At 36.4% G+C, this 26,252-nt stretch overlaps 1 long non-coding RNA gene and 1 pseudogene across 1 annotated transcript in view; one reads left to right on the top strand and one right to left on the bottom strand.

The window, feature by feature from the left end:
- The window catches only part of LOC145279685 (uncharacterized), a 546,911-nt gene that overhangs the window by 447,060 nt on the left and 73,599 nt on the right, over positions 1–26,252 (top strand). Inside the window, exon 3 of the long non-coding RNA XR_013868426.1 lies at positions 2,125–2,223. This is a non-coding gene — a long non-coding RNA (uncharacterized LOC145279685). The remainder of the gene's footprint in view (positions 1–2,124; positions 2,224–26,252) is intronic.
- Positions 507–638, bottom strand: LOC145280546 (U2 spliceosomal RNA; annotated as a pseudogene).

The following is a 26,252-nucleotide window of genomic DNA, read 5'->3' as shown; positions in this document are numbered from 1 at the left end:
CGAAGGAGCGACCCTTGATCTCTTAGAGCTAATTAAAGTAAACTGAAAAAGTAAACATGATTAAATAATGTACCAAACCCACTTTCTGGCATCAGTAGTACTCTCGTTTTTCTTTGTTGTCTTCCCTTTTTTTTTTTTTTTTTGTTACTAAGATGTCAATACTTAAGGCCTAACAGTCACCGATGATAAGGGTTAAATCAGTGTACGATGGACAGTGAGATGTGGTGGTGGTGGTTGGGCAGAATTTAATTATTTAAGAGGGCGATTCAACAAGAATTTGTTTACATTAGATTTGAAAACGACCATGTTGTAGTCAGTTTGGAAGCAATCCTGCAGCACTGTCTTCCACAGATGGGCAGTTTTAAGAAAAAACTTTGCTCATGGAAATATCGTTTAGTTTTAGGTAGATATAGAGAGAAAGGGGTGCTATTGACAGTAGTTGTACCTATTTACTATACCTCCACACAGGACAGAGTTAGACATCAGGGTCGTTTTTTAACGTGGAGAAAAGGTACAAAAATAAAAAAATTGTCTCAGTCGTGAAGGACTGATCCTCCACCGAAAGAGAACAAGAAATGGAAGTGCAGCATCTGAAGAACAGATACTACACTTTGATCTTGGCCAAAAGGCCAAGAGCTAGAATTATGTTCATGGAAAACCTGTTTAGCACCAGATAAACAGAGGAAGAAAGAAAATGATTTATAATAGTTGTATCTGGGCGAGTTTTTTGGTGTGAATGTTTTAGAGCGGAAGACCATAGATTGGAGCTCAGTTGAACATCTGGCATGAAAATAAACTAGAGAAAGACTAGAAACCTCTCTTTTCTGAAAGAGGTAGTAGGGGAGAGAAAAGGGCATCGCCCACTAGATTACGAAGTCGGTTTTGTACTGTATCAAGAAAAGAAAGGATGCACTGAGCAGCACCTCCCCAGATGTGACAACAGTACTCTATATTAACTTAATAGTGCCTTCATCTTTTGTTAATGCCTTAAACACATATTTTGTTTGATGACTAATCTAATTAAGTAGAATACGTCAGCTTATTTTTGGTAACATTTTCTGATCAAAGTTATTTAAATTCATCTGAGAAAGGATGGATAGGCAATTTTTATTTATTTATTTATTTATTTTTTTCAGAGAAAAAGAAAATCTGCTATTAGCTATTTTTTAAAGTTACGTGCAAACACGTGCGTTGGTTTTGCCTCTAAACACACTCTCTACCTCCCAACTTTCTAAATTATACATTTCATACAACTTTAAAATAAAAATATCAAATTGGTCGTAAATTGGTATATGTAACTTCTTGTTAGTTCGTTTGCTGCAAGAAAAAGCAGAAGAACTTTGCTTCATTAAAATCGAAAAATACTTATATATATATAAAACAACAACGTATAAAACAAGTTGATGCAACTTAACAAAATGAATGTAATTTTTTCTTTATTTGTTGTGTCAGGGTTGACTCTAATCAAATCAAAAAAATCTGGATTTTTTGGAATATTCAAAGTACAGCTCTCATCTTGAGTGTTATTCTCACAATATTTCGACCATTGTAACCTCTGACCTTCTTCAGGTGCAAACAAATTCATGCTAGAATTGTCTGCAAGGACCTGTGGTGTAGTTGATAACATGCTGAGTAAAATTCAGTTTGTACAGAGTAGATCGATAAAATTATCGATCTAAAGAAAAAAAACTACAACTTTATTTTATAACTTTTATTGAAAAAAATCAATTCAGGTAACTTCATTATGTAGTAGAGCTGATATTTATTCAATATAGCCGCCTTTAGCCTCAATTACCGCCTCAATATAGGTCTGGAACTGGGAGCATGCCTTTTCCATGCCAGCGGGAGCTCGGCGAATGGCGCCGATCAGGCTGGCTTTATTGTTGTCTTTAAGACTCTTGTACTGCTGCATAATTTTTTATCTGATTTAGGGTAAGTCTGATTTTGTTGTAAACTAGTGTTTTCAATAACTAATAATTATCAAAATAGCACGCACAACTTGTAGAATTTTATTGATAAGTATGACTCGGTATATTTTAGTAGTTATTTTGCTGTTTTTTGGAGGGGGGATACTTCTAATTTAACTTCTTTTTTTCTTTTTTTATTCTCCATTTTTCTTCCCAGGATGCAATGCGATCATAAGAAAAGAAAAAAAAAATCCAATCAAAATTTCCAGAAACAAAGATGGCTTTTTGTCCCGGTTGAAGCGGAAACCTCTAACAGGTAATCTGTCATTCAATTCCAAAGTAACAAAATACTAATATAAGGGAAAAAATAAAAACACGACTTTAAAAATCCCCCAAAAAGTCAGCATTCCTTTTAACAAATTGATGCATCCGTCTTCTGGAAAAAAGTTACCAAAAGTCTGAGAAAAAGGAATGATGAATTTCTTCCGATCTTCCTACTTTCCCTTGGGATTTGCATCCAGATTGAAGAGCAATTAACTTCTTTGAGATTGCAGTAAAAGAAAGTAATTGTTTCTGTTTTGGAGAATGATGACGATAATGTTGCTGCTACTGCTGCTCACAGTTTCTCTTCGCCACAGACCCCCCCCCCCTCCAGCTTCAGGTGTTAAGGTTCCTCTTTGAATCATGCTTTACTGAACAGATTTGTCAAAGACGAATGAGCAACACGCTTACAATAAATATTAGCATTAGATACTCTTAAGATACGTCCATTCAATTTATACATTTAGTGATAAGATTACATTCCTCAGAATTCCAAAGAGATGGATAAGAGTGGCAAACTTGTGTGTGAGAAGAGGAGACAAATTATGAGTACATGCTCCCCACCTAGGTATAGCACACGCGGTTCCAGATTCTGTCGGACTCCAGTCCTTTGGGTAAGTTTTAATCTTTCTAGCCTCTTAGCTGGTACAGTGAATGAGTTTCCCCCTCCCTAGCAATAGAAAGCCTCCAACATGCCGACTCCCCATTTTTATTCCTTTTCGTCTCTGGCCTTTCTTTCCATGGCACTCATCTTGGAAGGACTCAACCCACTTAAAGATTGACCTGCTTGTTTTCAGCAAACCCCAACACAGTGGGCGGTCTGTTATTTAGAAAAGGTTGGGAGGCCCTTACCAACCAATTTTTGTTGTGTTTTTGTTTATTCTCCACTACTTCTCCAATCAAATGTGATCTCTGTAAATATTTAAGTTCAATAAAACTTTTTCAGATTTGGTTTTATCTTAAGTAGGACAGCGCCTGGAGTGAATGTTGTAATGTGGTGACTGATATATTTCTACTTAAGAGTAGGATAGACAATTTTAAGTATTTGCGATCAAGGATGACCAACGACACCCATTATCCCCACACTTTTGATTAGCCTTGTGCCTAATATGTTCAATTTGCAATTTTTTATATTTTGTTCAAATAAATATTTCAAAGTGTAGTATCTGTTCGATCTTGGACTAAAGGTGTCAATTTAAGATTGTTTCTAACAATGTGATTTTATTATTTATATTGAACTATGTAGCACAATATTACTTTGTGAGTATTTATTAGTATTTATTAATTTATCTCATTTGGGTTATTTATCTCATTTGGGTCAGTTGTATATTTTAAATACAATAGGCACTGCTTTCATAGAAATATTAATAAACTCATTTTGCTGCATGTTATTGTATTTTTCATTAAAAAAAAACTGTGCCCCAAAAAATATAAGCATTATCAAAATATATTTGTTGATTAAATATATTTCTTATTTGTGTGGAATTTTCATGGGTCCTACTAGTGATATTTTATAATTGCACAATTCAATCTAATAATCATGATCTCATGGCCACCGTTTAGTCTCCAGAGAAAATAGATATTTAAGAGTGACTGCACGTGTAATCACTAGGATTGTGTAATCACTACATCTTTCCTGAGTCGACACTTCCCAATTCCAGTGGCAAAGAAGGCCAGGACAATTGAAAACAATGCAGAGAACAGATACACCCTATGGTATACCTACCAGTCGGTCCTGGATATGACCTAAAACTATATCCGATGGTGAGGACCCACCTTATGGGCTTTGGGGAGTGTGGAGCCACCCTTTAATTGCCATTGCTCCCAGGTCCACTCTGACCCGGACTGGTAGTACCTGTTAGAGTCCCAACTATGGGTTAAATATAATCTGACGTAAAAAAAAAAAATATACTCCATTAAAAATCGTTCCTCAAAATAACTAGATTCGGCATTAAATAACCTGAAAAAAGGTTGATATGCCGTAAAACAAAAACAACCAACCAACCAACCAAACTACCAGTCACCCATTTTAGTACTGACCAAGTTCGACGTTGCTTAACTTCTGTAATTAAACAGGAACTGGTGGGTAATATAATTATAGCACAATACAATTCAAATGCAATTATACAAATCAAAGCAAAGCCACAGGCCGATGTAGAGAAAATAAAGAAGCACAAATAATTATATATTTTTTTAATTTGAATTTATTATTGAGATAAGTATTATTTATTAATTTTTACTTATTGCGGACTATTATCCTCATCTTTTTTAGCTGTTGTTTCATGACGTTTTGGCCAACTATTCCTCTGGCCTTCATCAGGTGGTAACCGCGATGGAATAGGAACTCTGAATCTCCTAACTGCCTTCTCAGAAATTACTGCAATCCATAGTTGTTGTCGTCTCACCACGATTTGGCCAAGCTGGCTTTGGGTAGGATTGAAACTGCTATCTTCCGTAGCATAGTTTTCATGTAAGAATTGTCTGAAGATAGCGGTTTCAATCCTACCCAAAGCTGGCTATTGGCTTACTTGGCCAAGACGTGGTGAGACGACAGCAACTACAGAAGGCAGTAATTGCAGTGGATGCAGTCAGGAGATTCAGAGTTCCTATCCGTCGCACTTACCACCTGACGAAGGCCAGAGGAGTAGTTGGTCGAAACGTTGTGAAACAACAACTAATAAAGATGAGGATAATAGTCTGCAATAAATAAATTAAATAATTATATGTTATGTCGGAAAATAGTTTAGCAGGTTATTTAGATTATTCTGAACCCCGTTCTCATCTTGGATGTTATTCGCACAACGTTGCAGACGATGTAATATCTTTTTCAATATACCTTGCCGAACTAAAGAATTTGTATAGAACATCAAACCCTTTATTTAATCCACAGGAGTAGCTTAATCTCTCATTCTGCCTGCCATGATTGAGTAGAAGTTGAAATTGCATTCTTAATATCACCCATACTGAAGATTGAACCTTTAACCTCCAAAAAACTGTAATTTAGAACTGATTTTATATATATATGAGCGACCTTTTTGTTCCCTAGAATTTATTTTTCTACATAATCCCCACCATTCATTTTTGCCAGGAATTCAATGACGTATCTCTGCTTCTGAGGCACGTCCATGACAGGGATTGTTTTCTTAGAGTCTCACACCGTCAATATCTGCAACAAAGAGATGAAACTTTCAGAATGAATGAGATGAATGCATAAACGAGAGGCTTTACTTTTAGAAAGTGTACTCCGGGCATTCATGCACAACTATCGTTCATCATTGGCAAAAGTGAATTAAGAATGCTGGTGATTATGTAGAAAAATAAATTCTGGGGCACTAAAGGTTGCTTGTTTTAATGGTACCACTCACGTTTTCGTAACTCTTCAACGTTTTGAGTTAAAAATAGAAGGCTTTACTTTTGGAATGTCCTTCGTGTGTGTGTGTGTGTGTGTGTGTATATATATATATATATATATATATATATATATATATATATAAAATGATCTTGTCTATCATAATAGTAATTATGAAATCTGCATAAATTAAAATATCATATTTAAGCATACTTTATGGCTAGACAACGCCGGTCGACCTTCTAGAATATATATACTAGCAGTTCAGCCTGGCTTTGCTCGGGCCCTATATACTGTTCATAACTTTATGTTCCTATGTATATATATATATATATATATATATATATATATATATATATATATATATATATATATATATATTAAAAAGTCTGACTCATGTCCAGGTAACCTACATCTAAATTTTACAGTGATTAGACCCAAAATTGGCAGAGGAGTTTGGTAGAGTCTGCAAAGGTCAACTCTTTCAACTTTAACCTCTTGGCAACCAAATTTTTGCCCAAAAACTGATTAAAAAGCTTGCCCTATGTCTGAATACACTTTTACCCACCCGTCTGCCTGACACTGATGGTCAATATGCAAGTCTCCTAGACCTTTTTCTCACAACTTGCCCTGAGCTATGTTCGTCTTTCATTCTGTCTCCACTGGGACCTTCTGATCACTCAGTTGTATCAGTTAAGATAAAAACGAATTGTAATAAGTCCTTAGACATACCTCTTCATCGTACATTATATTGATACTCTATACCTGACTAGAATAGCTTTTGTACAGTTATATTAGATCTACCTCTATCTATCCATGTTTAAAAAGAATGTGTCATCCATAGTATCAGACGTGACTGAATGGTTAATTGTAGGTATAAACCAATTCATATCCTCCAAAAATTCCAGCCAAAATCTAATAGCCAGCCGTGGTTCTCTCCATAATGTACTGCTGCCATTACACACAGAAATCTCTATTTCCATTGCTTCCAACATAATAAACGTACTGAGACTAAAGCCACTTTCAGGACTGCCAGCAACCACTGTAAAAGAGTAATAAAGAACACGAGAAAGTTGTATGCTCAATCCGTCAAGTCCAAAGCAGCTAAGCAGTGGCTTGTTTCCAACAAATTTTGGCAAATAACAAACAGGGTCCTGAATACTCTATGAGTGCTCTATCCCAACCATCATCAATGGATATGAGGTAATCTCGTCAGCATTGGGCAAAGCCAAACTCTTTGCAGCTAATTCTACTCTATGCGATCAGGGCTGCCAACTCCCCGTATTTCCTCCTGTGTCTGAAAACACACTATGCGACATACAAATGTCTGTGCATGATGTTGCCAAGCTAATCAAAAACTTCGATTCCAGTAAAGCAACTGGTCCTGACGGCATTTCTATTATCATGCTCAAAAAGCTTCAACCAAAACAAGCTCCCATACTTACAAAACTATTTAAGTGTTTTCAGAAGAATTGCTTCCCCACACTCTGGAAAACCTCATCAGTATGCCCCATATTTGAAAAATTCAGGTAATCACTCATCTCCCTCTCAATACAGAGTAATCAGTCTCCTGTGCTTCATGAGTAAGTTGCTAGAATCTGTGTTAAATAGAGGAGTAGTCAACCACCTTAGAAAAAATAACCTCCTTAGTGACATGCAATATGGTTTCCATTCTGCTAGATCTACAGCTGATGTGTTAACTTATATCTTATAGGATTAGCGAATCTCTCGATGGAGGTTTCCTTTCTTAGGTAATTACCCTTGACATATCAAAGGCTTTTGATATTGTGTTGCATAAAGGTTTACTCCACAAAATTTCCAGCTATGTTATAGCTGGAAACGTCTTTTCAATTATTAAATAATTTCTCTCTGATAGATTCATCAAGAGGAGTGGTTGATGGGCAAAAATCGAAAGCTCACAGTATTAATGCTGGAGTCCCTCAGGGATCAACTCTCTTTCTGATCTACATCAATGATCTCCCAAATCACATTCTAAGATCATTTGTAGACATTTATGCTGACAACACTACCATCTATGGCAACACTTCAAAGGCTGTAAATGACCAAGTTCTCTCTGATTCTCTCTCGTCTGATCTTGATCACGTGATACAATGGGGGAAAAAGGTGGCTAGTTAATTTTAATGCATCTAAGACCAAACTTCTATGTTTCCATCATCAACGCTCTGATCCCTGCCTGGCATCAATTGAAATGAATGGCTCTCATCTTGCAGAGGCTCTATGTTTTTACAAACTTCTGGGCTTACTTCTGATCTAAGATGGAACACGTAGATCAAATCCATTGCCAGAGCTGCTGGGAAAATGGTTGGATCGTTCTACTGCTCCAGTAGATATCTCATTGCAATTCTCTACATGTATAAGAGCCAAGTGCATCCAAGGATGGAGTACTGTTGCCACATCTCGGCAGGAGCTGCTAGAAGCAGCTTATTCTGCCTTGTGTTCAAAATAAACTTTGTAGCCTAGCGGGGATGCCCTTTTTTCTTCCCTGGAACCTCTTTCCCACAGAAGAGACGTCTCAAGCCTGTCTCTGCTTTATCATTATTTTTATGGAAAGTGCTCGTCTGAGCTCCAATCTATGGTCTCCCTTAGCCTGACTTTCACAAAAAACACTCGCCTAGCTGAAACTACTATCAATAATTTCTCTCACTCTTTATCTGTGCCTAAACCTAAACCTAGATTCCATAAAAAAACTTCTTTCTTAGAACTGCACGCCTGTGGAACTCTGTTCTGTTTTCCTGCTTTCCAACTGACTATGATATGGTCTTCAAGTCTAACGTGAACAAATTCTTGATTAGCTATCCCCTTAAGTAATCCAATTTACAAAATTTCCACTACTAACGTTGACTGACATGTTCTCCTTGACCACTGTACAGTCATTAACCCTTATCCTCGAGCTGCCTCCGGGCCTTGATAAGTGGTGACTCCTTTGTAAAAAAAATAAAAAGTAAAAATGGACCAAAAATTGGCCGAGTAATTTGGTAGAGATCGCAGAGGTCAATTTTTTTTTAAACTTTGACCCCAGTTTTGACCCCTTAACATTTATTGTTTTGAGCTCAAATTAAAAAGTTTGTTCTATGTCCAAGTAACCTATATCTAAAATTTCAAGTGTTTAGACCCAAAATTGGCGGAGGAGTTTGGTAGAGTTTTCAAAGGTCAAATTGTTGAACTTTGACCCCTTTACAGCCAAATTTCTGGCCGAAAACCGATTAACAAGATTTTCCCAAATCTCAATACCCATTATGTCAAATCTCGAGTCTGTAGACTGAAAATTGACAGAGTAGTTTGGTAGGGAAATGTACACACACAGACACACAGATAATTTCGCTTATATATATATATATATATATATATATATATATATAATATAAAGCTGAATGTGTGTGTGTGTGTCTGTATGTCTGTGTGTGTCTGTGTCTTGCCACGAATAGGCTCCTATATGGTTGACTATTTTAAAAAACTGATTGCATATAATGATAGAAGATGTATCGAGACACAGGAATGGGTATGTTTGATTTGGCAGAACGGTGGTTCATTAAAATTGTAGGGTCTGCATTCGCGCCTGGTCCACAAAGTATGGAAATAAAAAAAATTTTAAAAAAACGTTTACAAGTGTTTTTGATGTAGATGTACATAAGGATACTTTGATAAGTATGTTTTAACTTAAATAGGGATGGTATAATAAAATTGTGGGGTCTGCATTCGCGAGAGGGGAGGGCAGTATCCCTAGATATATCTAAGGCTTTTGACAGGTTATGGCACGATGGTCTTCTCATGAAAATAAAATCCTATGGTATTACTGGACGAATGCTTAGCATAATTAGATCCTTCTTAAATGAGAGAAAATCCAGGTTGTCCTTGACAAAAAATTTTATATAAGTGCGAGTGTACCTCAGGGATCGATCCTTAGACCTTTATTATTTCTGATATTTATAAATGACTTATCTGATAAAATTGTCTCTGAGATGGGTATATTTGCTGACGACACCACGCTCTTTAGCAGGCACATGGGGAAAACTCATGAGGATATATCTAAGGTAATGGCTGAAACCCTAAAGGAAGACCTTTAGACTGCAGTGGATCAAAAATGGATGGTAACGTTCAACGCTGCCAAGACAAAGCTTGTTTCCTTTAATAATTACATGAAACCTCACCAACCACCAATACTTATGGCTAGAGATACTTTAGGCTTGCAACGTCTCTTCTGTGGAAAAGAGGTTGCAGGGTAGAGAAAAGGGCATCCCCCACTAAGCCACGAAGTCTATTTTGTACTCTGTCAAGGCAGGATAGGCTGTTTTTAGCAGCTCCTGCCCAGATATGACAGCAGTATTCCATCCTTGGACGTACTTGGCTTTTATATAGATAGAGAATTGCATCAGTAGTGAGATATCTTCTGGAGCGGTAGAAGGATCCCACCATCTTTCCAGCGACCTTGGCAACAGACTTGATGTACATGTTCCATTTCAGATCAGGAGTAAAGGTCAAACCCAGAAGTTTGTCAAAACATGGGGCTTCTCCTAGACGAGAGCCATCCATTTAAATTGATGCCAGATGGGGATCAGAGCGTTGATGATGTAAAGATAGGAGTTTGGTTTTGGATGTATTAAAGATAACCAGCCACTTCTTCCCCCACTGAACCACGCGCTCGAGATCAGAGGAGAGAGAATCAGAGAGAACTTTATCATTTACAGCCTTTGATGTGTTGCCGTAGATGGTCATGTCATCAGCATGGATGTCAACGAATGATTTAAGTATGTGTTTAGGGAGGTCATTAATGTAGATCAGGAAGAGAGTTGGGCCCAGGATTGATCCCTGAGGGACTCCAGCATTTATATTGCAGGCCTCCGATTTTTGTCCATCTACCACTACTCTTATGAGCCTATCGGAGAGAAATGATTTAATGATTGAGAAAACATTTCCAGTTATACCGTAGCTGGAAATCTTGTGGAGTAGACCTTTATGCCATACCTTGTCGAAGGCCTTTGATATGTCAAGAGCAATTGCCCTAGAAAGGAAACCTTTGTCAAGAGATTCACTAATCCTGTAAGATATAACCATCAGCACATCTGCGGTAGATCTTGCAGAGCGGAAACTATATTGTGTGTCACTAAGAAGGTTATTCCTGCTGAAGTGGTTGACTATTTCTCTATTTAATATGGATTCCAGCAACTTACTCATAACACACAGGAGACTTATTGGTCTGTACTGAGAGGGAGATGACTTATCACCTGAATTCTTAAATACAGGGCAAACTGATGAGGTCTTCCAGAGAATCAGAAAGCACTTCTCCTTAAGGCAACGCTTAAACAGTTTCGTAAGTATGGGAGCAAGTTCTGGTTGAAGCTTTTTTAACACTATAATTGGGATGCCGTCAGGGCCAGTTGTTTTACTGGAATCAAGGTTCTTGATTAGCTTGGCAACCTCATGCACAGATATTTGTATGTTACCTAGCTTGTTCTGTGTTATAGGAGGAAATATGGGGAGTTGATGGCCTTTGTCGCATAGGGTAGAATTAGCTGCAAAGTTCTTTGCAAATAGTCTGGCCTTGTCTGATGCTGATGAGATGACCTCTGGTCCATTGATAATGGTTGGGATAGAACGCACACTTCTGTTCATGATCCTATTTGTTATTTGCCAAAACTGGTGGGAACCAAGCCGCTGATCAGCTACTTTGGATTTAACAGACTGGGCGTATAGCTCTCTTGCATTTTTTATTACTCTTTTACAGTGGTTGCTGTCGTTCCTGGAAGCAACTTTAGTCTCAGTGCATCTATTACATTATAATTTGGGCTGGTGCATGTGCTACTAGTCTCTCGCTCCTGGACAGGGTCTAAAAGAGTGTCGCCAACTTAATAGGTCCCAAACTATTATCTAAGCTTCATCCCCTGTCCCATCAACGAAATGTTGCATCCCTCTGTCTGCCTTACAAGTATTTCAATGGTGGATGCTCCAACGAACTACAAGCTCTTGTACCTCCTTGACGAAAATACCCCTAACAAATCCGACAAGCAGCGAAGTCCCACCCCTACACAGTTGAGATCCCTAGATGTAAGAAAGCCTTCTACTCTAATAGCTTCTTCCCCAGAACTGCAGAACTTTGGAATTCTCTTCCAGTTTCCTGCTTCCCCAACTGTACTGACATGCAGAAGTTCAAGTGTAAAGTGAACAGACATCTTGTTGCTGAACTCCCTACATAGTGCCACTGCAACTTAGGTCTCTGATAGTAGCCCCCTACATCAAAGTGGCAATGTGCCTTGTTTGGGGTGAAAATGTAATTAAAAAAAGTGGTAGTTTTAGTCATTTTGATCTGCATTAAAGCTTCCTTGCTCACTTATTTTTCGATCAAATTTCAAACAATTATGACAGTTTATAGATCACCTTCTCCGCTATTGTGTGAAAAAAAATGTCAAAATCGGAAAAACGTAAGGTAGTGAGCCCCGTTTTTATGATTGGTTTCCAAAGCAACAACGTTGCTTCAGTTATTACTATTGCTACTAATTCACCACTCTTGCAAAAAGAGAGAATGAAAGAATGAAAGTGAGATAATTGTGGGGATTTTAATGAAAGCAGGAGAGTGCCATACAATGTTATTACATATGTGTATGTTATATTTATGGGGGCAAAAAATAAGACTGAAATTAAACAAAGAACAAGTGAATTTACTGAAAGCCTAGAAAAATCATGGATTACAATAGAAAAAATGCGAGCATGAAAAGTAATGTGGTCAAGCTTAAGGACTGGGTGTTAAAACTGGAAAAGAAAAGGACAAGATATTCTGGTAAAAAATATAATAAATTCATAACTTAAAATATTGCAGCATTAAGAATTTTTTAAAAATTCGATTTATAACATTATATAATCAATTTTTAATGCTGCAATACGTTAAATTATAAATTTATTATATTTTTACTAGAATATCTTGTCCTTTTCTTTTCCAGTTTTAACAACCACTCCTTTACTTTTCAATTTTTAAGCTTAATAATATTACTTTACATGCTCGCATTTTTCTATTGTTTTATATATATATATATATATATATATATATATATATATATATATATAAATATATATATATATAGATATATAGATATAGATATATAAAATGAAAATTACAATTGAATTTACCAAAATGATCCAAGATGGTAAAATTAAAGTAAATTATAAATATTAAAGAATTAATATTTATAAAATTATCTCAGCCAGATATAAAAGCTCGATAAAACCAAATAGGAAATAGAGCTTATAATATGAGCAAACAGTTAATAAAATATGTTAAAAAAACACTTTGAAATGAGTTAAAATCATATTTAATCTGAAAAGGAAACATTAGATAAATGGATAGTCCTTAATCCGCGGAGTTTCGAAGAAATACTTTCCTTCTCATCAGAGGGTAGGAATTAGCAAAATGCAGGATCGGATTTTGCATGCAGAAGTATTTGATGAAACAACAAGTAAGTCAAAGATCTTACTTGAAAACAAAAAAAGTGAAGAAGAGGGAATATGGTGAAGAAAAAGGTGATTACACACGAATGGATAGTCTGGTGGAAGATAAAACATCCAGTGACGGTAAAATCCAAATGTAAAACTTCAAGAAAGTTAAAAGAATTTCCATTTGTACAAGTAAAATCCAAGGAAATCCCGTAATTGGAAGAAGATGGTCCATAATAATCCAAAGGCAGAAATCCATGGAATAATTCACAAAAATGTGTACAAGGAAAAAAAGAAAAGATTCCAATAATATTAATAAAAGAAAAATAAGATGTGCTTTTCACTCTACTTCCGAGACACACACGCACATATATATATATATATATATATATATATATATATATATATATATATATATATATATATATATATATATAATGAATTCTCTGTCTCTATGTCTGAGGATCTATTTGGAATGGTTGATCCTAGATTTAGAATCAGCACGTTCCTGCAGATGTTTCAATCTTAAAAAATCTGTTCAATGTTTTATAATGTTCCTCACCTTTTTTTTTTCTTTTTTTTATCAGATGCATTTTTTTATTTTTGCAATTAATTTTCAATATTGATCAAATTAGAGTTGAATCTTGAATACATTCGAAATCAAATATAAATGTATGCGAAGTAAGATATAATTACTCCAAATAACATTACATACTTCAGTATTAAATAATTTATAAAAGTTTAATATGCCATAAAATAGACAAAAAAGTCTTAAATACAACAGTCTAAAATATTGTGAATGTTGTGGGACCGGTCGTCCGAGGACAATCGACCCAACAACTAATAAGGTAGTCGCGGGCAAAAAGTAAACGGCAAAAAGGCAAAGAAGAATGACAGACACCGGTTGTTTGGTTAAAGACGAGGGTTCGCCTTTTATTTGCAAAGGAAGCAAAAACATCGTATGAACTGGATGCTGGTTGTCCTGAAGGTCGCGCGTCACTGGAGGCTAAGGTCTGAAGGTCTGGAACAGGTACTCTAGACGTAGCGTGGTTTAGGGTTGCTCGCTGGGTCTGGAATGATCGGCTTGGTGTCAGGGCGATCGGGAACAGTCGGTGGGCAATGAGAATGAGGTGGCCAGTGTTAAGAAACGGGCGACACTGAGAACGTAGGGGTCAGTGGTAAGGAACGGACAACACTGAGAATGTAGGGTCAGTGTTAAGAACGGATTACACTGAGAGCTTAAGGGTCAGTGCTAAGAAATGAACGACACTGAGAGCGTAGGGGTCAGTGTTAAGGAACGGGCGGTCAGTAGGGAGCCAGGTGCAGACGAGGTTGCAGACCGAAGGAGCAAGGTGCAAGCGAGATTGCAGGCCGGAGGAGTGAAGTGAAGTGCAGGCGAGGTTGCCGGAAAGCTGCAGGAGGAGCTGGGAGGTACCAAGGGCTGGAAAGGCTGCAGGAATGAGCAGGAAGCCACTGGAGTGAGCTGGAAGCGCTGGAGACTGGGAGTGAAGTAGTTCACTGCTGGTGGGTCTCAAGAGGCAAACAGTAGTGAATCGCATTAGTAGAAAAACTTATTAGCTCTGATAAGGGCTGTTTGAACTGCCGCTGAGACGGCTGCTGTTACTACTGGGAATCCTTCGGCTGGTAGCGTCAGTCGTCGCTTCGGGAGTCTCCTCCTACTCCCCCAGCCGAGTCTGGCGCCCAGTCGAAAACAGTGCCTGGTTGGGCCGATGCTGGCTGTATTCATTTGGCCAGCGTGATGTTGGGAGTTTGTTAATTCCATTTAAATTAATTTCGTCTGAAAAGTAAAAGTCAATTGCGTGAATTATTGACGTTTTCTTTGATATATTTGAATTCATACGTGCGTAGCGAAGTTCATGACAGAAAAAAAGGGAAGGTGAATGTATACGTTGAAACCGGATATGTTCATACGTTTAGCTGGCGTTAGCCTATCGCGTCCTTTGTTTAAGGGAAGGGAAAGCGAGGAGAAACAACGGGTGTGGAGAGAGAAAAAAAATGGATGCGGTGATTTGAAACCGCGACATGAGAAATTTAATTCTCACAAACCCAATACTTCCTGGTAGAGGCAAAATAAATCCACAAATTACAAAAGCCATACCTTCAAACTCATAATTTATTCAATAATAACAGCAAAGAAAAGTCATTGGTCTTGGTGCAGTCCATTGCAAAACGGTGGGGAAGTTTTGCCTCCCTAAACAGGGAGCCAGTAGTTAAACTCCTTTTGGTGGAGTGGTAGTTCAAATTTTCGTCGAAAGGATCCATAATAATTCATGGTGTTCTAGGCAAGAATGTTGGTGCCTATATTTAGGCATAAAGCGAGTCGCTTGAGACTCTAATTGAATTGAGAAAAGTTCCGATATATAGTAGATATAAACATGAATAAAAAGTTCAAAGGATGCCGTCTTGTAATTAGGATATCTTCGGCACAATATAAAGGTGTCTCTGCTTGTAGAGATGTAAGTCCTTTATTCACCAACAGTTTGGTGATATAACATGAAGAAATTGTGGCGGCTCCGTTCTCGGTCAGGCTTTCTTCTCGGAGCGGCTCTTGGGAGTCTTTTTCCTGCCGAGTGTTTTACATAGACTGCAAAATAAAAGTATGATACAAAAAAGGGCGCCAAGTAATTAACTTGACTCACTTAAACTAACCAATCACGGGCCGACTACTAGAACTGTGTAGGCGGCTTAAACAAGAAACATGGAAAATGTAAATGGAATTTCTCACAATATAAAATGCGAAGATAGCAACATTGATGATGAGGAAAACAGTCCGAAATATGTGAATAATAGTGTTTTTAGTTCTTGAAATTTTTTATATTGTTCAATGAATGACCGCAAAGAGAAGTAAAAGACAAACATTTTTCGTTTGTCTCCAAAATAATAAAACAATAAAAACTGGATAATTTTTTTTATTTATCCGGAAAAATTGATTGATTTTTAGATCTTTTAGAAATTCAATTTTGAATAATCAAGCATTATTAATTTTCTACTCACTCTTTCACTGTTTTTTTTTATTTCGACAGATAAAGGAATTATTTTTGGTCATTTAAAATTATTCTAATCGTATCATCATCATCAATAATTTCACTTTGTAAGCCATTTTTTATTCAATTATTTTATTAGTATTTTCTTTTCCATCTTTTTGCCTGATTTCAAATCATTCATTTTTCCCCTTCTTTTTGTGCTCTTCATTCTTCTTCGTTTATATCAATAAAATAATAAAACCACTTCATATGTTTACGTGTATTTATGCTTTCTCATGTCTCCGTAAACATATTCATCGTTTTTATTTTTGCTATTAATCTAATATATATATATATATATATATATATATATATATATATATATATATATATATATATATAAAGTGTACATTTTCCTACGCAATAACTATGTCAATTTTAAGTCGACAGACTCGAAATTTGATATACAGGGTACTGAGATTTGGGAAAATCGATGTGATCGGTTTTCGCCCAGAAATTTGGCTGTTATGGGGTTAAAGTTCAACGATTTGACCTTTGAGAACTCTACTAAACTCTTCCGACAATTTTGAGTCTAAACACTTGAAATTTTAGATATAGGTTTCTTGGACATGGATCTAACTTAATAACTTGACTTGAGCCCAAAACAATAAATGTTAAGGGGTCATAATAGGGGTTAAAGTTTAAAAAAATTAACACTATTTTTGTTGTTGTTTTTGCTCAGCATACACCTCCAAACACCCGGGCAACGCCGGGCTGAAATGCTAGTAATCTATATATCTATAAAAGTGAACGTGTCTGTGTGTCTACATTTTCCTACGCAATAACTCTGTCAATTTTAAGTCTACATACTCGAAATTTGATATACGGGGTACTGAGATTTGGGAAAATTGATGTGATCGGTTTTCGGCCAGAAATTTGGCTGTTAAGGGGTCAAAGTCCAACGATTAGACCTTTGAGAACTCTACCAAACTCCTCCGACAATTTTGGGTCTAAACACTTGAAATTTTAGATATAGGTTCCTTGGACATGGATCTAACTTAATAACTTGATTTGAGCCTCAAACAATAAATGTTAAGGGGACATAATAGGGGTCAAAGTTTAAAAAATTGACCGCTTTTTTTGTTTTTTGTTTTTTTGCTCAACATACACCTCCAAACACCCGGGCAACGCCGGGCGTAAATGCTAGTCTAATATAAAAGCAAAAGTGCAATTTTAAAATCGTGTTTAAAAATATAATTTAAATACGACATTGAATCGATCACAATGCTCTTCAGTTTCTTCGTAAATAATTAATTCCTTTTAATCTTCTGTTAATCGTTGGAACAATAATTAATTACTTTGGCACTTTGGCATGACAGTGCCATTAGGCCACTGAGACGAGTTATCGATCCCTGTTCTTTAAATGAGAAATACCCTCTACCGACCGTTCTGTGAACCACAAATATGAACAAGTGTCTCCGAGAACGCAAAAAAATATATAATAACGAAATAAATAACACAAAAATATAGGAAAAGCGAAACATTTATTGTACAAAAATTTAAAAAATATAATTTTAATGTTTTAATATTTCTTTTAAATGAGTTATTTATAAGTGAAAATAAAATGTTAAAAACATAAAACATTTATAGATTGTTTTTAGAATTATTTAGGGTTTTTTCACGTACGAGTGTATAAAATGTAGCAATATATAATTGTTTGCTTTTGTTTTTTTTTTGTTTTGTTTTTTTGTTTTTTCACAATAAGATTGTATAAAAATATATCAAAATATAATTTTAGCAAAATGTAGCAAAATATAATTTTAAAAACATGAAACATTTATAGAGGTTTAAGAATATTTTGGGTACTTGTACTGTGTAATCAAGGCATTAAAAAATGAAAATATCGAAAAAAGTTTAAATTGTCCGTATCCGTTATGGAATGAAGTTCTCTGAAAAAAAAAATCACTTAATTTGATCAAGTAGTTTTTATTTTTACAGCGAAAAAACAATTTGTCATGATACCGAGCAAAAGGTTCGATTTTTAGGAAGTAAAGCTAGTATTAAAGACAAAACAAAAATTTTTTAAATCCAAGATGTCTGCCTTCAACTTGCTCTCATAAAAATGTGTTTTTCCGCTGTAAAAAAAAAAAAAACTACTCTATCAAATTAAGTGAAATTTTTTTTTCGGAGATCTTCGGTCCAAAACGAATACGTACAATATAATCTTTTTTCGCTATTTTCATTTTTTAATGTCTTGATTAAACTGTAGAAAGGCCAATATATTTTTTACACAAAGATAGTTTTTTTTGTTTTTTGTTCTTTTTTTTCACAGTAAGAGTGTATAAACATATATCAAAATATAATTTTTGGTTTGTCAATAGAGCAAAATATAATTTCAATATAGAAGTTTTTATTTATAAAATTTATAGAAATTTTTAATAATATTGTTTTTTTGTTTTCAATGAGTGATACGATTTATCGACCACTGTTCAACTGGCACACGCCCTATATCGGCCGTTCTTGAAACTAAAATACACACATTATTCGCCTCATGGCACTGTCATGCAGAAGTGCCATTACTTCTGTTAATACTTGAATAAGCAATTACTTCGTTTCACTTCGAAATTTGAAAGTAATTTGGAAACATTTTAATTGCCGAATATGAAATTATTTCTGACAATAGAACTTTTAGCAAATCGTTATGTATATATGTATTTTTTGTTCTTTTTTTATACATTTTTTTTTTATTTTGAATTTTTTCATTCATTTATAGCACATTTCTTTCTGTCTTTGGTTCTGAATGATATACTTTTTCCCCCTCCATTCTGCGTTTGTATTTTTCACTTTTTTCGTTTTTATTTTTCATTCATTTGAATTTTTCTTTATTATTTATTATAAATGTTTTTCCTTTTTCTTTCATATTGTATTCGTTATTTTTTTATGTTTTCATTTATTTTGTCATTTTTGGTCAATTAATTATTTTCCCTTTTTATCATTATTCATTTTTTCCATTTTTTTTATTTTTTCTTTCTGACTTTTTTTTCTTTGTGACTTTTTTTTCTTTGTGACTTTTTTTTCTTTGTGACTTTTTTCTTTTCCCTAATTTATTCTGTGGTGACTCGAATGAACGCTAAAAATCAAATGACTTTAGTAAGTTACCTTCTTCCTTTCTCTGCTTCATTTCAGTGTCGGAGGGGGTCACTATACAGTGGCATGGTCTCTAGCTTTGTATTTTTGACGACGATTGCATCTTTGTGCTAAACCAAAAATTAACATTTGATATAAATTGTCTATACATGTTATGCTTTAGCAAAGAAGAAAAAGATATATATATATATATATATATATATATATATATATATATATATAAATATAATGGTGGTGGTAGTGTGTATTGGGGTGGAGAGGGCTCCCGTAAGCCATGGTGAAGGCAACCTTTCTAGGAGAAGCAAATCTCTGATTCAAATAGCCATAAAGCGGGAGACCAGTACCCGCATTAAGCTGATCTGCAGTTTAACTTGTTGCTGGCTATCTTTCTCTTGCTTGATGCTGGATCTCAACATTTTGAACCGAGAGAGAGACTTAGCTGTCGTACAAAGCTAAGACTCTGTAACATCATCTGTGTATAGATACTCCCTCTGGCATTTGTCTATTAAAATGGTCCTGTGGTGATGGAAGTCATTTTTGGGCTCATGGACTTTAAGTACCTGAGGGAGTGGCACTCGTCTTACAAGACGTTGCAATCATCATATATACAGTGGGGAAAATAAGTCTTGGACACATCCTATTATTCTTTATTTAACACATATTTTATGCAGCGAATGACACGAAAATTTAACAAGAAATAGTTACTAACTTAACAATAACAAATAACTTTAGAAATTGGAACCTTTTAATGCATAACAAAAATTATATAATAAAAACGAGAATAGCCTGGAAAAAAAGTGTTGGACACATTGTTTTAAATTATATTTTATTATCATTTTTTATAAATAATGCTGACAATTGTAATTTGTATTTTTATTTTCCGACACTATTATAAGTTTTAGAAGTTTCTTAATTGTTGTAGACCATACTCTAGGTCGTTGGAAAGTATTGAAACACGTTAGTCACCAGTAAGCCATCATGCGTGAAGGTTCTCAGGATGAGTAAACGTAAAAACTCTCTCAAGTCGTCCGTGATTAGATTATTGCCGAGCACAAGAATGGAATTGGTTTTCGGCGTATATCTGCTCAATTCAAAATCCCTGTAAGCACCATAGGAAACCTTATTAGGAAATGGAAGGTGCATGACTCAACCCTGAACCGTCCGCACACCGGAGCTCCTCGCAAGATATCGGATTGAGCAGTGAGAAAAATTGTATAAAAAGTTCAGCAGCAACCGAGAACCACACGAGGCGAACTTCAGAAATATTTGGAAGAAGCAGGGATAGTAGTAACGAAACCAATGATTAGTAATATACTCTGATGCAAGAGTCTTAAATCGCGTACACCTCAAAAGACACCATTACTAAAAAATGTCATGTTAATGCTCATCTGGATTTTGCAAGAGACCACTTATTGAAAAAAGGTGATTACTGGAAGAATGTGATCTGGTCCGATGAGACGAAAGTGGAACTTTTCAGCATTAACTCTGTACGTCGAGTATGGAGAAGAGATGGCACAGCGCACGATCCCAAGGACACCCTCCCCACTGTAAAGTTTGGTGGTAGAAATGTCATGCTCTGGGGATGCTTCTCTTCAAATGGTACTGGACCACTTCATATTATAGATGAAAAGATGAATGCAGCCAAATATCGAGAAATTCTTGAAAATAATCTCTTGCCTGCTTCCAATGCGTTAGGTATATAACAAGGATGGATCTTTCAACAAGATAATGATCCCAAATATACTGCTAAAATAACCTCCGATTGGTTCGTACAGAACAAAATAGATGTTCTTAAGTGACCCAGTCAATCCCCAAACTTAAATCCTATAGAAAATCTATGGAGAGAGCTCAAAATCATGGTCCACAAGCGAGATCCACATAATATTCAGGATTTGAAGAAAGTATGTGTTGAAGAGTGGGCAAAAATCTCGCCTGAACGTTGTCACAAATTAGTTTTGTCGTATAGAAAACGTCTCGAAGCTGTAATAGCCAATAAGGGGTTTTCAACTAAATATTAGATCAAATTGTGTTAGTGTGTCCAATACTTTTTTTCCGGCTATTCTCGTTTTTATTATATAATTTTTGTTCTGCATTAAAAGGTTCCAATTTCTAAAGTTATTTGTTATTGTTAAGTTAGTAACTACTTCTTGTTAAATTTTCGTGTCATTCGCTGCATAAAAAATGTGTTAAATAAAGAATAATGGGATGTGTCCAACACTTATTTTCCCCACTGTATATATATATATATATATTAGTGTTGGGACGATTAATCAGAATCAGGAATGGGAAAAATCTTAACTTTTAGGGCATCGGAATTGGAATCCGTATCGGAAAAATTTGTGTCTATTTTCCGATGCCAAAAACGATTTCTTTATCTTTTTTTATTCGATTTTTAGTTTAAGAAAAATCTTCCACTGGTTGTTGTAATAATAAAATAGTAAATATTTATTGATTTAAACTCCCAGTAAAAGTAAAGTCTTTAGATGACCCCCGACAAGTGTATTTTTACGTGTATGTATATCAACATGTTAAGTAAACAAAACATAGCGAGAATAAAAGGGTCACCAGTTCGCAAGTGTTAACTAAAAATATAAACAGTTTTGTAAATAATAAAATTTTGTAAATAAAAAATGAAAATTAATAATAAAAGATTTTTAGATTACAATTTTATAAAAACGTAAAAATTATTTTCAATCCTAAGTGTTCATTTGAGAAAATTTGTGTTTGGTAAAGAATGTTAAGTAAGTACTCACAGAGCTTAGAAATGTACAGGTCAGTATGTTCGTGGTGTAACAATGTATTCAAGTAATGAGTATTTAGCTGCATGGCATTGTGTGTGTGTGTGTGTGTGTGTGTGTGTGTGTGTGTGTGTTGGTTTACTTTGTTCTTAACGTTGCATGTTCATTCGTTCTGTTAGCAGATTTTGCTCACCCGGTCTTATAGGAGTTTCTAAGTTCGCACTGGCTTATTACTTTCATATATACATGTTACTTTTGGGGTTTGAAACGATTTTCATGATTTGCAAATACTTTGAATTAAAGTGTTTCTGTGAAAACCTACTTTTAAAAGCGACGAAGAAACTAAATCTTAAAGTGAAGGAAAAAAGAGAGTAGGCGATTAGAAACATTTTCTTCATGAATATACTTGTGTAATTAAATTGGGTTGACCTTCCTCTGATGGGTTGAGGGTACCGGATTGACAGTTACTGGCTGCTGTTTCCGACTGGTAGTACAGGAGCCCTAACTCTTTGGTAGCGCTTAGAGCGGCTGCTCCATCAACAGTTGTATAATATCGGGATGTTTGCAGTGCCATGTCGCGCATGGAAAGGGACCCTGCACTCATCCCCGGTGGGCTTTCCTGAGGCCACAGTCCTAGTTGATGGAGGGTCAGCTGATGGTCTACTTGTGATGCATGTGTGATACTCTGCATAACCTCCTGTTCGGCTCCCCCTAACCTAACTGAAACTCGTTAAAAATATGATGACAGTACAATCTAAAAATAAGCTTAAACCAGGCTTAGGGTCAAACAAATCCAACTTGCCTCCTCCCTAGAGGCTTGCATTCACAAATATCCGTGGGCTTAGAACTAATTTAGCTGATGTTGAAGCATTTCTCCTGACAAATACCCCGGATATCTTAGCACTAAGTGAGACTAACCTACACTCTTCCATCCCCTCTAACTACTTTAACATGCCTGGATATCTCCCCCACTCTGCCGTAAGGACTCTGACAGACATATGCACGGACTTGGAGTTTACATTCGTAATACCCTTCCCTTGACTAGAGAAACAAACCTAGAAACGGATGATCAAGCCTTTATGTGCTTTAGACTAATTATGCAACACAACATTAGCTACTTTTACTTTCTCTACCGCTCTCCCTCGACCCAAGACTGCGCCATAATAAACAAAGTATCTGACAGCATAGACACAGCACTCTCCTTCGACACTAGCGCCCAAGTACATGTATTTGGTGACTTTAATGTCCATCACAAAAACTGGCTTGGATTCTCTACTTACACAGATGCAGCGGGCAGCGCAACTCACAGCTTCTCTATATCTCACTCCCTATCACAAATTGTTACTTTTCCAACCCGTTTCCCTGATCAGGAAGAACAACACGCATCACTCTTAGATCTGTTTTTGACCACAGTTCCTGATGATTGTATAACAAAAGCCGACAGCCCACTTGGGAACACTGATCATGCAGTGATAATGGTTGAAATCGCCCTAAACTCTAGACCCAAAACTGAAGAGCCAGTGCTCAAAACAACGAGATATTATAAAAAGGCTGACTGGGAAGCCATCAGAGATCTTATCAGAGACGCCCCATGGGGAAATATATTTTCTCTTCCTGCTGAACAGTGTGCAAACGAGACCACTGAACGGTTCAAAACTGCAATTGAAGCACATGTTCCCATGCGGAAATTCTATAGCAAGCCCCACTCTCCCCAATGGTTTACGTCGACTTGCGCAACTGCCATAGCTCAAAGGCAACATTCCACAGGTTTAACCGACATAAGTCCAGTTCAAACAGACAGAAGTACATAGAAGCTAGAAGTAACGTTAAGAAAGAAATAGCGACAGCTAAGAGGGAATTTACGGAAACCACTAAAAAACGCATCGAAGCACAAAAACTAGGAACTCGTGACTTCTGGAAAATCTACAACAGTGTAGTAAACAATGGGCAATCAACAATTCCCCCACTAACCAATAATCACAAAGTTGTTTGCTCAGCAACCGAAAAGGCTAATATGCTTGCCAGTCAGTTTGCCTCAAACTCCACACTGGACCCTTCCAACCACCCCCTACCTCAATTTCCTATATGGACAGACGTCACACTAGACGATCTGAAAATCACCCCTGCTCAGGTGCATGCTATCATAAAAAACCTTGACACTTCAAAAGGATGTGAACCCGATCTCATCCCAGCTATGCTATTAAAAAAGTGCTCAGCTGAAGTTCTCTCCAAACTCTACAACAAATGTCTTAATGAATCTTGCTTTCCGGGCTGTTGGAAAACTGCTACTGTGGTACCAGTATTCAAGAATTCTAGCGAAAGAACTGACCCATTAAATTATCGCCTCATTAGCCTCCTCCCACTTTTTGCCAAAATATTTGAGACCTTAATTAACCATGCTCTAGTCCAGTACCTTACAGATGCTAAACTTCTGACCGACCAACAATATGGATTTAGACAAGCCCGTTCCACAGCCGACATCCTCACTGTAATCTCTGAACGTATATACCATTCACTGGACAAAGCGGGAGAGGGCAGAGCGGTAGCTCTAGATATATCTAAGGCTTTTGACAGGGTATGGCATGAGGGTCTCCTCAGGAAGATTAGATCATACAGTATCACTGGTAGAATACTTAACATAATTAAATCCTTCTTAGATAAGAGAAAAATCCAGGTTGTCCTAGACGGTCAGACATCTAAACAATATGATATAAATGCGGGAGTGCCCCAGGGATCTATCCTTGGACCTCTACTGTTCCTGATATTCATAAATGACCTCCCCGACAAAATTGCCTCTGAGATGGGTATATATGCTGATGACACCACGCTCTATAGCAGGCACGACAGGAAAACAAATGAACATATATCTAAAGTAATGGCAGAAACACTAGAGGATGACCTCCAATCTGTAGTGGAATGGGGACAAAAATGGATGGTCACGTTCAATGCCGCCAAGACTAAACTGTTCTCATTCAATAATTACAAGAAACCTTCTTTACCACCTATAGCAATGGCCAACGACTCTTTATCTGAGAGTACGTCTTTCAAGCTCCTTGGCCTAATGTTCACAGGAAACATGAGTTGGAACAATTACATCGAGGGCATTGCCAGGGCCACTGCAAGGAAGGTGGGCTCTCTCTACCGTGCTAGAAAACTACTAACACCCGAAAGTATCCTGTACCTCTATAAGGCCACCATTCGCCCATGTATGGAGTATTGCTGTCATATTTGGGCTGGTGCATCGGCTACTAGTCTCTCGCTCCTTGACAGGGTTCAAAAGAGAGTCGCAAATCTGATAGGCCCTAAACTGGCATCTAAGCTTCAGCCTCTGTCCCATCGACGAAACGTTGCATCCCTCTGCCTATTCTACAAGTATTTTAATGTAGAATGCTCTGATGAACTGCAAGCACTTGTGCCCCCATGACGTGAACACCCTCGACAGACCCGACAAGCTGCAAAATCCCACCCCCACACTGTAGAGATCCCTAGATGTAAAAGATCTTTCTACTCCGGTAGTTTCTTCTCCAGAACCGCTAGACTCTGGAATTCCATTCCAGGTCACTGCTTCCCCAACTGTACTGACATGCAGAAGTTCAAGGGCAATGTGAACCAACATCTTGCTGCCCAAATCCCTACATAGTACCCCAGTAGTTGTTTCCCCTGATAGTAGCTCCCTACACCAAAGTGGCAATGTGCCTTGTTTGGGGTGAAAATGTAGAAAAATAGATTCTGGGGCACTAAAGTTTGCTTGTTTTAATGGGAACCACTCACCGTCTTCGTAACTCTTCAACGTTTTGAGTTAAAAATAGGAAGTTTTACTTTTAGAATTTCCTCTGTGTGTGTGTGTGTATATATATATATATATATATATATATATATGTAATGATCTTGTGTATCTGTGTGAGGAACGGTCTCTATCAAACTCCTCTGTCAATTTTTGGTCTACTGACTTGAAACTTGATATATAAGGGATTTCGATCCAGGGAAGAAATTCAACTTGTTTTTTAGTCAGTAAAAATAGCTGCTAAGGGGTCAACATCGAAAAAATTATAACTTAGTAGACTTAAGTCAATTAAACGTGCTATTTCTACACATGCACAAATATCTCAAAAAAAATTGTGTGTGTGTGTGTATAGATTCACTGTCTTTAGGTTTTTGTTTCGATCTCAGCTCGAGTATTTTTTCTTACTTACAAGAAATGAACTGAAAAAAAAAACAATACTCGCATGCACATGTCTCAGTTTCTTTCTTTTTTTTTTAAACTTTTTTATAGAAATTTAACGTTACGTTTAATACCAGGCATTACCAGTTACATCTTCTAGTTTTGTCGATAATATTTATTCTCTTGCAAATAAATTGTTAC

Source organism: Euprymna scolopes, chromosome 7 (genome assembly GCF_053919585.1).
Source record: "Euprymna scolopes isolate OS-2025 chromosome 7, ASM5391958v1, whole genome shotgun sequence".
NCBI classification, from domain to species: Eukaryota; Metazoa; Mollusca; class Cephalopoda; order Sepiida; family Sepiolidae; genus Euprymna; species Euprymna scolopes.
Note: the sequence above shows the minus strand (reverse complement) of the source record. Positions and strands in the feature narration are given on the sequence as shown.